The 14,046-nt window shown below is 42.5% G+C and overlaps 1 protein-coding gene across 1 annotated transcript in view; it reads left to right on the forward strand.

Annotated features, from left to right (window-relative positions):
* The first annotated feature begins 11,939 nt into the window (after positions 1-11,939).
* The window catches only part of LOC116387802 (cysteine/serine-rich nuclear protein 1-like), a 7,347-nt gene continuing 5,240 nt past the window's right edge, over positions 11,940-14,046 (forward strand). The window contains exon 1 of the mRNA XM_031855191.1: positions 11,940-12,068. The gene's annotated coding sequence lies outside the window, so the exon portion shown is untranslated. The remainder of the gene's footprint in view (positions 12,069-14,046) is intronic.

A 14,046-nucleotide genomic window follows, 5' to 3' on the forward strand; every position in this document is an offset into this window, starting at 1 on the left:
TCAATGTGCCACCCACTGTTCAATGTCAGAACTGCATGTGTAAACCCACCTCAACACATCTATTTAACAGTTTAAAGATGAACTGAGCATTATAAAGTACACAAAGGGAGGATTCAATGCAGGACTGCTGAGTGTATGTTGCTTTTTTATTTTAATGAGCAATGCAAGTCATTTGAGTTTGTCCGCTTGGTAGATTGTCTTCATGCCGAGCTTAGTGGCTTCCAAGAAAAGGTCTTGAATCATATATTAAAAGAAAAGATATTTGACACATTAAATTGATAGATTTTAAATTGACTTTAGCATAAAGTCCCTCCAAATATGACAGAAGGATGGAGGCATTAAGGCAAGTTGTATCTGTGTTTTACTGCTAATGTTCACTCACTAACTCATGTGACATAATCCCATCTGTGTTTCTGCCTAGCTGAACTGATTGAAAACATGGATAAGAAAGCAACCTGGGACCGCTTCTACACTGAGAGCAGCAGCAGTACAAACACTTTGAGTGGTTCTTTGGCTTCGATGCTGTCCGGGACTTCATTATGCCCCTATTGCAGACCAAGCCCCACCCAGACGGTTTGCTCCAAGTCCTGGATATGGGCTGTGGCACTTCTGCTTTAGGGCCCTGTATTTACAGACACTTTCCTCTCCCGGTCCGGGTCGCTTGCGCAGACATTTCCCCCATAGCTGTGCGACTAATGCAGGAAGACGTCCAAACCAAAGCCATTCAACCTCACAATCTTTCCTCTCGGCTTGAGTTGGTAGAGCTGGACTGCACACAGCTCCACAAGCACTACGGTTGTAGCAGTGTGGACCTTATAGTTGATAAGGGCACCACAGACGCCTTGTTGAGGTCTACGGAAGGGAAATAGAAGGCCAATCAGCCGAAGTCTGTTCCTCATGTCCAGTCTACTCCCTAATTTTGTTTTGATTGCCGTCACTGCCGAACATCCCGCTTCACAGAGAGGATGAAATGGAAGCAGGAAGCAGGGTTTTCAGTACTTTAGTGGCGATCTCAGGATATTCAGCCTTGATTTGAATCCAAACACCAGCAGAGTTGTTGTCTCAAACATACTTTTAAGGCCACCGTCATTTACAATCTCCAGCAGCTAATCCTCTGTCAACACATAGGCCAAATCCCAATGTCCCCCTTACGGATTCACAGACTTTGAGGCGCGCTCCCGCGAAGTCCGTGAGGGTTTAGGGCTGTCCCACTGTCAAATCATCAAGTGTTTGAGGGCTCTCTCGCAGACATTTTGAGCCCTTTCCGTAAGTCAGCATGGTATGCTGATTTAGCCTAAGGGAATTACCCACAAATCATTGCAATGTGACGTTAAACACCGGGTAACCAGTGGACGCATGGAGGCCTAAAAAAAAGGTAAACAAAGAAGACGGCTCAAGTGTGTTCAGCCTGTCATAATAAATTTACTCAGAAACATTAAGGGTTAAAGATGGAACAGAAAATAAACATGAAATCAGAAGATATTTATTTATTTATTCATCAAATATTTGATTTAGTTATTGAAGCTGTTTTGACAAAAACGAGTAGATTATATGAAGTTACCTCTCATCATGTGAGAAAAGAGCCTGAAGACATTCACATCAGGGAGTACAAAATATAAAATAAATACCTACAATTATACATCATATTTGTTGTCGTTTTCATGGTAACGTGACATGTTGCAGCAAAGTGCTGTCCCATTCCTATTTACGCCATCTCAAGCCCTCACACTCACCCCCTTACCAGGTGATGTCAGTAAGTCCTTGAGGGTTCAGGGTTTGAGGGTTTAGGGGGGACATTGGGATTTGGCCATCCTGATATCCAATTAGACTCCTGATATTGTCTGTTAAATGAAGCTTTCATGTTCTTGGAAGTTGTCGGCTCTTCTTCTGTCTCCTTAGTGACCTTTCACCCTTTGCAAAGAAGCTCTCCAAAAGTCATTTACTCATTTTCGCTAGTTTGCGGGCTTAATTTTTGAGGTAACGTATCACGTGACCGAGACAAGCGTCTTGATGTGTCAGAGGCACAGGCGGATGAAATTGCGAGAGAATCCGGTCATTTTTCAAAATAAAACTTCTTTCAGAGTCTGATAATCAATAAAACGGAAATAATATAATATTTATTCTTCACAAAACACTCAGTGCTTTATTTATTGAAGTCACAGGAGTATACAAAAATATACTTGACCATGTGGTTATTTCATAATAAGGTTATTTACGTCTCAAAATGACTTTATTGATTTAATCAGTTATATCGGACAGATGGTAGTCCACCCAGTCCTTTTTACCTGTTGAAATCATTTTAAAACGGGCAATACAAACCGAAAAATGAGAAATCATTATAAATACAGTCTGGTTTCCAAATATAAACAAGATTATTAGACATACCAAGCACACATTATCAGAAACTAACATTATTATTTTGCCTAGAATATGTAAATCCCATACTAATGGACACAGTTGTGATCAGCATAGATGCATACAAGCATAGACTGTACATAAGAGGTTACAAGTAACATTCCTCAAAGCCATGTCTTTGACTTTACCACGCGCTCCTTCACCGTTGTAGTTTTCCAACCAGGACTCCAGGTGCCACGTGCGTGTCCCTCTTAGAAGCTCTATAATCCAGCCTGGAACAACGGGAGCTTCTGTAGTGAGTTCATAATATTAATAAAGAAATGTCTTCAGTGATTGATTAGTTATCCGCTTTTCCGTATTCAAAGGAGTAGTTGTTGTTGTTGTTAGCCGAAGCATCGAGCTCAGGTAGTCATTAGATTAGTCTTCGTCAGCTGTGTCTTTATTGGATCACAAACCAACCACAACTGCATACCGCCACCTACTGTATGGGAGGTTGTAGAGTCATGGCACTAAGAAAAGTAAGTAAAGTAAGTGTAGTGACTTTAACATATAGCCATTTTATATCTTAAAGCCACTGGGGGGCGAACGGGAGAACTTGTTCGGACGCGTGTTCCACAAACATTTCACTGTCCAATACGATGTCTGGCTTTCGATCCGTTGATCCATTTATTCAAATGCATATTGCCACCTTAACAGAGTACCACAGGTTACTTTACAGGATACTATAAGACCTTGAAACTACAAGCTCATATGCCCGCTGACACGCTACATTGACACGATAACACGGTCAAAAACTGTTAGCTTCCCGTCCACACGCGCCTCCAGGGGGTGCGCGAGAGGAAAAATGTAATGGTGGTCTAATGGTGTAATAATTGATATTAAATCTAATTTAAAAAAATTAAGTGGGATTTTTCACAAAAACATGAATTATAAAAATTCCCTTTGTAACATTTTAATTTAAAAACTGCCGCCAGACTGTCTTTTACGTACACACTAGCTAGCCTAGCTTGTGCAGCTAACGTCAGCTAACAGCTAACTTCATTCATTCAGCAACGTTCATGCAAATATGCTAAACTGGCTGAAATCTGGGAAACTGTCAGGTGGGACATCTGAAGCTATCAGTCATAAAAGAGGAGAGAGAGAGAGAGAGAGAGAGAGAGAGAGAGAGAGAGAGAGAGAGAGAGAAACGGAGAGGTGCGTTGGGGAGAGACCGGGAGAAGAAATCGAACGGGAGTCAGAGAAAGATGAGACGGAGGAGACCGAAAAGGAGGAAGGGATAGCACAGACACATCGAGAGCACATAGGCCCATCGCGGAGTCAAGGTGAAAAAAGAGGAAATATGATGAAAATGATCTGGGTCTGGGCTTCACTTGGATTGGCAATGCAGATTGCCCAAAGCCACAGTGCGTGGTGTGCAGTGAGGTTCTGGCTAACAGCTGTCTGAAGCCCTCTTATTTACGTCGCACCTGAACACCAAGCATGCCAGTGCAAGTCAAAAGCCCCTTACATTTTTTATATCGAAATTGGAGGAGTTACAAAACAGCCCAAAACAACTGCAGTCTCATTCATGTGTTGGGTCTACAAAACACGCACTACGGGCTTCATATCTGGTCACAGAATAGCAAGAAGCTGCCTCACACAATCGCCGAAGACGTGTGCTTACCAGCTGCCAAAGAGATGGTGGAATGTATGATTGGAGAGAGTAACTTTATTGTAATTCGATTCAGATTAATGTAACCGCTATGTATGGTTAATTGTAAATTAAATGTGATGCAATCTGCCTCTGAGCCTGTGCGTGTGTCCTCGCCATCCTTATTGCTCTTTCAAAGTGACGCCTTGTGTAACTGAAATGTATTGAAACTTTGTTGCAGTGTTTCAGGGCGTTTTCACACCTTCAGTTCGTTTGCTTTGTTCCGATTCAGGGATTAATATGATACAATGTTGCAGTTGTCCCTTTGTTCGGTTTGTGTTGACACTGCAACATTTAACAGCGGACTAAATCTTGTAAACAAACGCCACGCGCGAGCAAACTGTTCTCTCATTGGTCCGATTGTTATGCGGCTATAAATAGGCTCTGTTGATTTTTTTTTTTTTTTTAAGGTGTGGGGGATTGGGGGTGCGTGAACCCGGTTGGGATGTAGAAGGGGGTGCGTGGCCTAAACAGATTGGGAACCGCTGGACTAATAGAACCCACTTTTTTATTATTATGCAAAGCAGATCATAAAAATATAATTCATCTTTTAGTCTTTTTGTTTTTTTTGTCATTCAAATGCCTAATGACAGTGATGACAGTGTGATGCATTAAAAGACACTGAGAAACCAGAGAGCTGGCCTGTTTGTTCTATGACAGCTGCTCCAGTCAGATGTCAGTGTTGAAATGCCTGGCATAGCCGCTCTGTTACTGTATCTCATGCCAAAATCTCAGAGAAGCAGCATTTAAGCTGCACCTCACATGCATGTCACAGCCACTTTATGTGCAGCAGGAGTGCCACTCATTCACCTCACACACAGCTATTCCTTATTGTGCTCTAACCAAAGACTGTATATAAGAAGGCTCTAAATGACGATAATGTGTTGTGTTGCTATACTGATATTCTGCCAATACAGGACATATCTAAAGCAGGAAATGCTGACATTGCACAATGATTACAATCTCCTGGTGAGCATGAATGGAGTTACAATTCTGCCTGTTGGCACATGAATTTTATACACCAGTAGCCAGAGGGAACATTATAAAGGCTTGAGCTTTTCTCAGGTTACATGAGGTAATCATTAACTTGTCATTAAGGTTCACTAGTGTGCAACAGTGTACAATGCATATTGCACTAAAATCCAAAAATCTGAGTACCCTCAAGCTATGATAAAAAATGAGGATTAAATAATGGTTTGATTGATTTACTTTTTTTCATGTGTTTTCCCAAAATGCTGATGGTCCACAATCAACAGTTAAATATGCCCAAATTATTATTGTGTGAGTTGGCATTGGACCCTCCACCTCGTAGACATTTTTGGTTATTGTTACTGATATTATATGTTATTGTTCATAATGTTTTGTGTCACTTTTAGGGCACTGAAAAACTCCCCTGCTGTGCCCCTGAAGTTGCTGCTTCTGTTAATATGTGGCCTCCCAGTTACTGTAGCTGCCTAATTACCCCCTATTGTTAAGGGAGCACTTTGCATTGTCGCGAGCTGCCATCGGTGTGTGAGTTAGTGCGCATGAATGAGAATATATACATCATATCGTTTTCTTATTTTAAATGAAAACGAAAAAAGTCAGGGTTGTCATCAAGTAAGCTGCGTCCTCCCATCCTTGGGAGTCTCCCAGGTCCAAACTCCCAAGTACACAAGTCCGTACTTGGCGTACTTGGTATTGAGAAAGGCCCTATATTTACTTTTTGTGGTTTTGGTGGAGACACGGCTGTATGTGTAAATACAAGCTGTTTGCTAACCTATCGGCCATATCAAGCTTAAAGGTAACATGGAGGGTGTTTCCATGTTAGGGTGCCATTAGATACAAACTGTATTTCTTTATGTTTTGCATTCTTACGAGGCCTGTAGACATCTCAGACTGTTCTTCGCTGTGGTAGCATTTCATATTAAAGTTTAAGTTGTTATCATACAATATCCCCAATATCGTCATTAAAAATAATATTTCTTTCATCTGACCATACATCATCCCATGAGCATTTACCATGTCGACCTCCAGTGGAGAAGATGGTTCACTAATTCCTATAGGGGAGAAAAACACACCACTGACTGTTGTCAGGTCTTAATATCATTCAACTGCCAACTGATGGCGCCAGAGTGACTCGCCTGCCTCCATCTATAACACATGTGGTTAAAGGGCATCAGAACTGCTGAACAGAACGCTGTTGTAATACTAAACAGTGAGGCGAGTTCACATGTATACATGGCAGCTCTTTGCTTTATACTAAAGGGCTGCCTTTGTGCACAAACATCTAATGCACATATAATGTATCACAATGCAACTTAATGCTTATTATATAGTTATTTATTGTCATTATGCAACATTTACAGAGAAGCAGTCGATGGCATCTCAGGCTTCCTCCAACAATGCTCGTTAAATATGCATAGAAGGAAAATGATGCAAGTTAAAGAATTCGAATCTAAGACATTAAATAGTGCAAAATATAGGGATAAAATATAAGATATATAACATACATAATAAAATGTTGTCATATCTATTTGTGGTAGACAGGTGTACAGTAATTGCAAAATGGATAAACTGAATGTGAACAGAAGTGTAGTAAATGTATATGCATAATGAAAAGTACAAAATATATAAACAACATAATGTCAAAAAAAAATGATTTGCACAAACACGTGAATATGTGTCAATTAACAGTGGAGTCATCAGTCATCAGCGAGAGAAGCAAGAAGCCCACCCAGCGTCTAACAGTTGTGTTGTCAGCCTGTAATGCATGTGTTTTGCCAGCTGCAAAGGAAGAAAAGAGAGGCAATCAGTGGGTGATTGAGCATGTAGGGGAGGGAGGCAGGGAGGGAGGGGGAGTCAGACAGTCTCACCAACACAGCTCAGTACTGGCCCAAACAGCTGAGAACAGAGCAGGTCTCCTTCCTCCTGCTGCTGCTGTGCACTCCTGCACAGGCCTCACATGGAGCCACATGTGACAGCCAACACCAACAGCAGAGTACACTCTGCTGGGTCTGGGAGAGCACAGGAGCTCCCACTGCAGGGCTGACAGCCAGATGCAATAAGTGGCTGGATGAGAATCGGGAACACTTTCTTCCGCACATACGCACAACTCTGTTAGTCTGTAACAGATGAACGCACAATGAAACAACCTGGAGATGTGAAGATAAATACTATTACATTCCTTCAGAGAAGATGCCTTTTGGGTCCACATTGTGTCACACGGGCCAGTTTGTAAGTTTGTAAGAAAGGTCACCACAGCTCTGTGGCTGATGTAGACAAGAGGCTCATTGTTGGAGTGGGGGGGGGGGGGGTGTCAAACCCAATCACACAGCTGCTTGGCTGTTACGGCTTGTGCTGCTCACATGCAGCGAGATAAGATCACTGCTGTTGAAAGTTGTAGTTGTATAACCTATTTTGCACTCGGGGCTGCCGCTTCACTTGCCTTTTGCAACAATACTGTAAAAGAGAGCACGGATAATGTTATGTGGGGGTAGTGTTAGACATTATACACTAAATAAAAAATATTGTATTCATATCAGTTAATAAAATGACTTTCTGTACATTTGCCTTAAAATATTGTAACATAGACAAAGTTGGGTGAAGGCATTTGAATTATGCATTGCAGTTCATCTCAGTCCATGCACTGCGCCATTGTAGCACAGATCACTCTCATACTCACTCTTCAACCTACATGTTGCCCAGGGAGCACCCTTGGGCTCCAGGATGTTGCTGTAGCCCGAGTGTCTATGCTACAGAGATACGATATCATCGCTGGACCGGCCCCAGGACTGAGCAGACGTGCACTTGGCACAAGGCCCCTCGCCTGCCATTAGGGTGTTACAGGAAGTTCTTTGGTGTCACCACCCTAAAGTGATACCACTGCACAGACAAAAGGATGGCAGTTGACGCATCACTTACGATGTCACTGTTGTGAAATTTCACCCCAAAGTCTTTATCTGATGGCATTTTCCAGGGTGGAGAAAGTGAGGGTTGGAGTCTTTTTGATGGCAGTTTGGCACACAGTTGACTTTAAAGGGGCTGAAAAACATATTTTCGCAATCAGCTTCTTACTGAGAGCAACGTGGTCCAACACGAACACAAAGTATTCTGCCAAAGTTGGAACAGTTTCGGTTAGTTTCACGTTAAATGTTGTTTCGTCATGTGGAGGGGCCTCCGGGTTTAGCAACATTTGAATCAAAATTTGGGGGTTGTAAATATTAACCGATACGACCAAACTGATGCAAGGGTCCGGGATTTGGTTCTGCAGATCAGGCCCACATTGTGCATGAAGTTTGAGGGGTGAAAAGCGATCCAGCTGTCAAAAAACAGTCCTTCTAGGTAACTCTCTCTCCCCCTGAACTTCTGTGCCTCTAGCATGTATGACCAACGTCTCTCCTGTTAGCTTACTACGTCCCCCAATCTGCTTCAAACCATTGACAACATTCACAATTGTATCATGAAATACGCCCCAGAAACCTCTCTATTAACATGAGACGTGACGTGTGCACAGAGTTACTGAGAGGAACACAAGGCAGGTAACAACACTAGTGTTAGAAGCTAATGCTACTTCCACATAAATGTGCATAAATGTACAGAGAAAAACTTCAAATTTGAAACCAGATTATCGGGGGCTTTAATGTAAAACTCTGAACACAAACTGAAAGTCTGCATTTAAACCTATTTAAGGCGACTAAACCAAAACCTGAGATCAGAATAAAAGGATCACGTATAAAGACATGAACATCACTGAGGTCAAAAACCATGACAATGGAGCGACCTCTCACTCACCCGGTTTGAGCGTGCACCCCATGCAGCCCCCCCCCCCCCCTTCTGTCACTCTGCAGCTGCTCTGATAAAGGTAATTAAAGCCCTAATAAATAATCTTAAAAAACAACAACACGATATCAATGACTGCAAATATGTTGACAATGTTGACGATGATAGCAGTCATGCTACTGCTGCTGATGATGATCGTGATGAGGAAGGCGAGCAAAATGAATCATTGCTTTTACTGCCTTCTAAAATAGAAACAGCTGGACTATATTTGCCCCAGCGACCATGGTGACGACTGCTAAACATGACATCAGAGGCTATGTATAAAGAAGCCAACTCATGTGTGCTTGTGATATTTCCACGAGAGGAAAGTAAGAAGTAAGAGAGTCACAGAGAGCGAGAGAGAGAGAGAGAGAGAGAACGTAGGAGTATATTCTCCATTTCTCAATATCACGAGGGAGTGAATCATGTTCAGTTTCTTTTATTGCCTGAGCTGAACTTATTTCACTGAGTCTCTATCTGTCTGTCGGTCTATCCATCTAGTTCTGTTGTTAAGGAAGTATTTTCTTAGAAAAACAAAACTCCATTTGGCACCTTTCCCTACTAGCTGACTTGAAAGCAATAACCCACAGTTCAACTCCACCTGATACTTCTTGTTATGCCCAGGACAACAAAGACGTGATCTTTACAGTAAGAGAGGGGTAAATCCCTGAGTTAGTATCCACAAGAAGGAAGAAGGAACTGGCTGAATGAAGCTTTTGTCAAGCTCTGTCAGTATATTGCTGTATGTGGGACATCGCTGGCAGAGCTTGGCTGAGGAAACGGGGCCACAAGAGCCAGTGGCAGCGACCTGAGAGGCTGCCAGAATGTAGGTTAGCTATAAGTTATGTAATGTGGACTCTGGACAGAGAGCATGCCGAGGGTTTACTCTGACTGTCCTCTGTGTGCGAGCAGATATGAGATTGGATCATCTGTCAGACACAGAATGTATGAGGGGAAGACAATGTTGAGGAGGGCAGCTCTGGAATGATGAATCTCTACCATTGCGCTGTATGGAACTCCATTGACATGACAAGAAAATGGAACTAAATCTGGGGGGGGAAAGGTAAATAAATCAGGTATCTGGGTTGGTTTGACTTTCATTGCTGCATTGATAATGTGAATATACAGTAAATTGTGAGTGATTTAATAACCATTCCAGTGCTAGTGAGTGAACTACTCATTTTCTTCCATGACTCATCATTAGTGCTGCACCGTACCACAGTATGGAGCAGCACACAACAAAGTCACAAAAGGAACAGGAAACTCCAACTGTTTTGCACAAATGTATTTTTGGACGGGCTGCGTGATTGCACTATAAATAGCCAGCTAGCCATGGCGTAGCACTTGGATCATGTGTTGTGAGTATGTCACAGATCTCAGAGAGGATACACTGACTGGATGTACCCTCAGGTTGCAAAATCTACCGTGCATCAAACTCTTTAAAATTATACACTCATTCACAAAATGAGGCGTAAGCGTCATTTTACTATATTAGTAATTTCCTCCTCTCTTCTGTGTCCCTGGTGTTTACTCCCCGCACATACATGCACTGGAGTGATCCCAGCCAAAGTGGGTCACACTCCACTGAGTGCTGAGGACAGGACGAGCAGAGCAGCCCTTCCTCCGGCCACAGTATATTTGGACCAACAGGTATTTAGTGCATTTTGGTTTTTTTTACTTCAAACTGAAGCACTGACGTGTATCAACATGGGGTCAAAGCTCAAGAGTATTTTGGACTTGTCTGTCTTTCCGTTCATCCGTCTGTCCATCTATTGGCTTTGTCTCACTCTCTGAGCGCTGCAGCTTAATTTTTAATAATAGTTCAAAATGGGAATGTGCATAGCATTTCTGACTAATACTTACATTTGTTAACAAGCAATAAAACATATCAGGAAAGCAGGGAGGAGGATTTTACACCCAAATCCATAATCGACTGCTTCTGCACACTACATGGAGTGTTCTGGAGTTTAAGAGTGTCTGACTTAAATCACCATCTCAGAGGAATGCCAGTGAGTCATGTTACAGTGATGTAAGATGAGTAATAGCAGCACGTGCCACCTTTAATAAAGGTCTGGTCACCATTTTTTATTGGAGGTCTGAAGGCAATTTACACAGACGTAAAAGACCAGGCAATCTACTGAGGCAACGAGAGGCCCTGGATTGCTGATGTGTCTCCACAAATAATGCACACAATGCAAAATTATAAAATATAGAGGAGAATGAAAGGATAGAAGAATAAAATCATTACACATGTCAACTGTAGGGTAGCAATACTACAGTCTCTGAAATTAAGTTGAATCAACAACTCTGACAGTCACAACAAAGGCTGAAAAATATGAGCTTCACCTATTGTGCTGTAGGATGTACCCATTATTTTGTCCACCCCCTCAAAAATATCCCGGAGTTTCTTTTGTTTTATTGGATAAAAGTGTTCTAACTTGTGTATATTGTTGCCTTCTGAGCTGGAGGTTTATTAGTTATGTATTTACCACCACATTACTGTTTGTAACAGTCCAGTGTGAACACGACAGACAGTCTGTGGGTAATGTGGGCAGCAGTGACGAGTGCGTCTCCTGCCTCTGCATGTGTGTCACCGTCTGCGTCAAGACAGTCGGAGAGCCACAGAGAGGATTTGTGTGAACCAAGATGATACCTCCTCCCAAGTACTTCCGGTTTCGTCCGGCAGAAGCGCTGTTAGCCGGCTAACTACAAGATTTTCCAATTTGCAAATCTTTGCTAGTTTAAATTGAGCTATAATGTTGAAAGTTACTTCTTTATTAAGCTGGTGTGTATTCGCTTTGGTTGTTTTAGTCTGAATAAGATTCAGCTGATTTGAGACCAAACGACGTTTTAACAGTTAAGTTAAAGTATTTAGGTCAGCGTGGTTTGTAGTGTATGAATCAGTAAAAAGCGTTGTTTATGTTTCAAGAGGCTAAAACTATCATCTAATTATGACGTAGCTTATGTCTGACTAATCTGACTCCCTGGAGTTTCTACAGAGAGGTACGATAGCACGAGGTCTGAGGCGACACTATCTTGCAGCCAAACGTCTACTCTTTGGTTGCTGGCAGCCAGTCCTCTAGTGTTCACACTGGTACTACAGCGTAGCTTCACACAAACACAGAGGAACACACAATGCTCAGCTGGCTGCACCGCAGACAAGACCCATAACTTCGTGTCAATTTAAGATGCTTTCTGTCATTATGCTGCATTTTACTTCCTGGTGAGTAACTGCCAAAATAACTCCGCCGTACCCCCTTTAGGGTCAGTAATTACTGTGGGTTACATGGTGACCGTATCGTATTTAATGTTTATCACTTCAGTCTAATGTTTATCTGGAATAACATAGTCCATAATTTTGTGGAATTTGGGCAATTTCTATACCGTCACTGTAAATTGTACTTTTGAAGTAAGCGTAAAAGTAGTTTAGCCTACAAATATTTAAACAAACTTCCTATCACAGCGACGCGCACCCCGCTCCTCCGCGCTGCCCTGCTCTACGTTTGCTCTGGTTTGAATGGGATTCGTGCCTGCTGCTGTTTGTGCTGTAAAGACAGGGGGGGGGCAGTGTTGTCATTGTGGCTGACATGATCGCCGTGTGTCTCCGCTAGGGGTGAAGAGGTCAGCTGTCTAATGCCTGTTATTGTGCCAAACAGGAAACGACTCCTGTACCCCTCCAATGAAGAGTCGGTATGACTCCAGTGGGTATTTAAAGAGCGTCTGAAAATAATAATGAAATGATTGTGAACTCCCCCTCCCCAATACTGTAACTATAAACAATGCCCTGCAGCCTATTAACTACTTCAGTACATTATACTGTACAGTACCCCCTTCTGTTTCACACTAACGCGCACATGCACTATGTTCTTCTGCTGCTTTGGACCTTTAAATTATTGATGTGGTCTCAGTGGATATACCCACATGTACAAGTCTCTCCACTCTGTCACATATCAAATGTAAGAGATGTTATAGGTTACAAGAGGCAACTATAATAATACTGCAATGCAGCATTAATTAGCAATATTGTGATTTTTGTTTTATTTTTGTCGGAGTATTAAACAGCCATGCAGATGTTTTTGCAGCAGAGCGAAATCCCTTTACTCCTAACTGCTCATGCAGCACAAAGTTCTACTGTGTAAACAGTGTAAGGGCACAAGAACATGTCTCTTGTTTCACCTCTTATTTGCTGATGGATCCAGGAAGTTACTCACTCTGAGCGCGCGCACACACACATGCGCGCACACACACACACACCGCCTCACTCGCTGCTTTAACTATTTGCTTACTACAGACAATCAGAAGCCCCTTTTCTTGTGGACTCACAGTGAGTGTGTGTTAGAGCAGGGCAACGGCAGAGTCCATCCTGTCAGTGCAGACAAAGGTAGCCAGTTATTTACATTGCCTTTTCTGAACAGAAGCAATGTCCCTGTTGTACTCGCTCTTTTAGAAAAGTGCACATGCTGTTCTGTTTTCAGTGGCTCGTGTTATGTTGCACTCCCTTCCCTTCTCTCTGGGACTTAAGTCTAAATCCTGGTCAGCTGCTTGTACTACTGTCACTTATCGGACCACGATGGAGTTTAAAGCACCTTTGAGGTCAAACAGTTTGGATCGTTTGGGGACATGAAGAAGAGTGCAAGTTTTATGAGGGAGTAATCCGTTCGCAGATGTAAATATTTGCTGGTTTTCTTCGATTTCCATGATATTAAACAAAATACTGTTGTTGTTTTTTGGGGTTGTCACTCAGACTACACAAGACATTTGGGTATGTTTTTAGGGAACTTGTACACTTTACTTTACATTTTATGGAGCAAGCCGATTATAAATCTATATAGAAATAATCACTTGATGCAGCCCTAAACCAAACAATAGCAGTTTGCCCGGCAATGGGTCCTATAGGCTCCCATTGTTTCCCAAACTGCCGTGACATGTTTCTGCACACATACTGCTAACTTAACTTGTCTTATGGACTATGTTGGACAAGAACAGATTTTCTTTACTTTACTTTAACACCCCTCTGCTCAGATGTTCAGTTTTACTCAGTAGCTTTGAGCACCCCCGCTTAGGTTTGTAACCCTGAAATTACTCGTGTTTGGACTTTATTTTCCATGTTCACATCCAAAAATAGCAGCCACTTGAACCATTACACCCCCCCCCCTTCCCCCCCCCCCCCCCCCCCCCCCACCCCCCCCCCCCCCCCCCCC

This window comes from Anarrhichthys ocellatus, unplaced genomic scaffold (genome assembly GCF_004355925.1).
Source record: "Anarrhichthys ocellatus isolate YVR2014 unplaced genomic scaffold, GSC_Weel_1.0 scaffold15, whole genome shotgun sequence".
Classification (NCBI taxonomy): Eukaryota; Metazoa; Chordata; class Actinopteri; order Perciformes; family Anarhichadidae; genus Anarrhichthys; species Anarrhichthys ocellatus.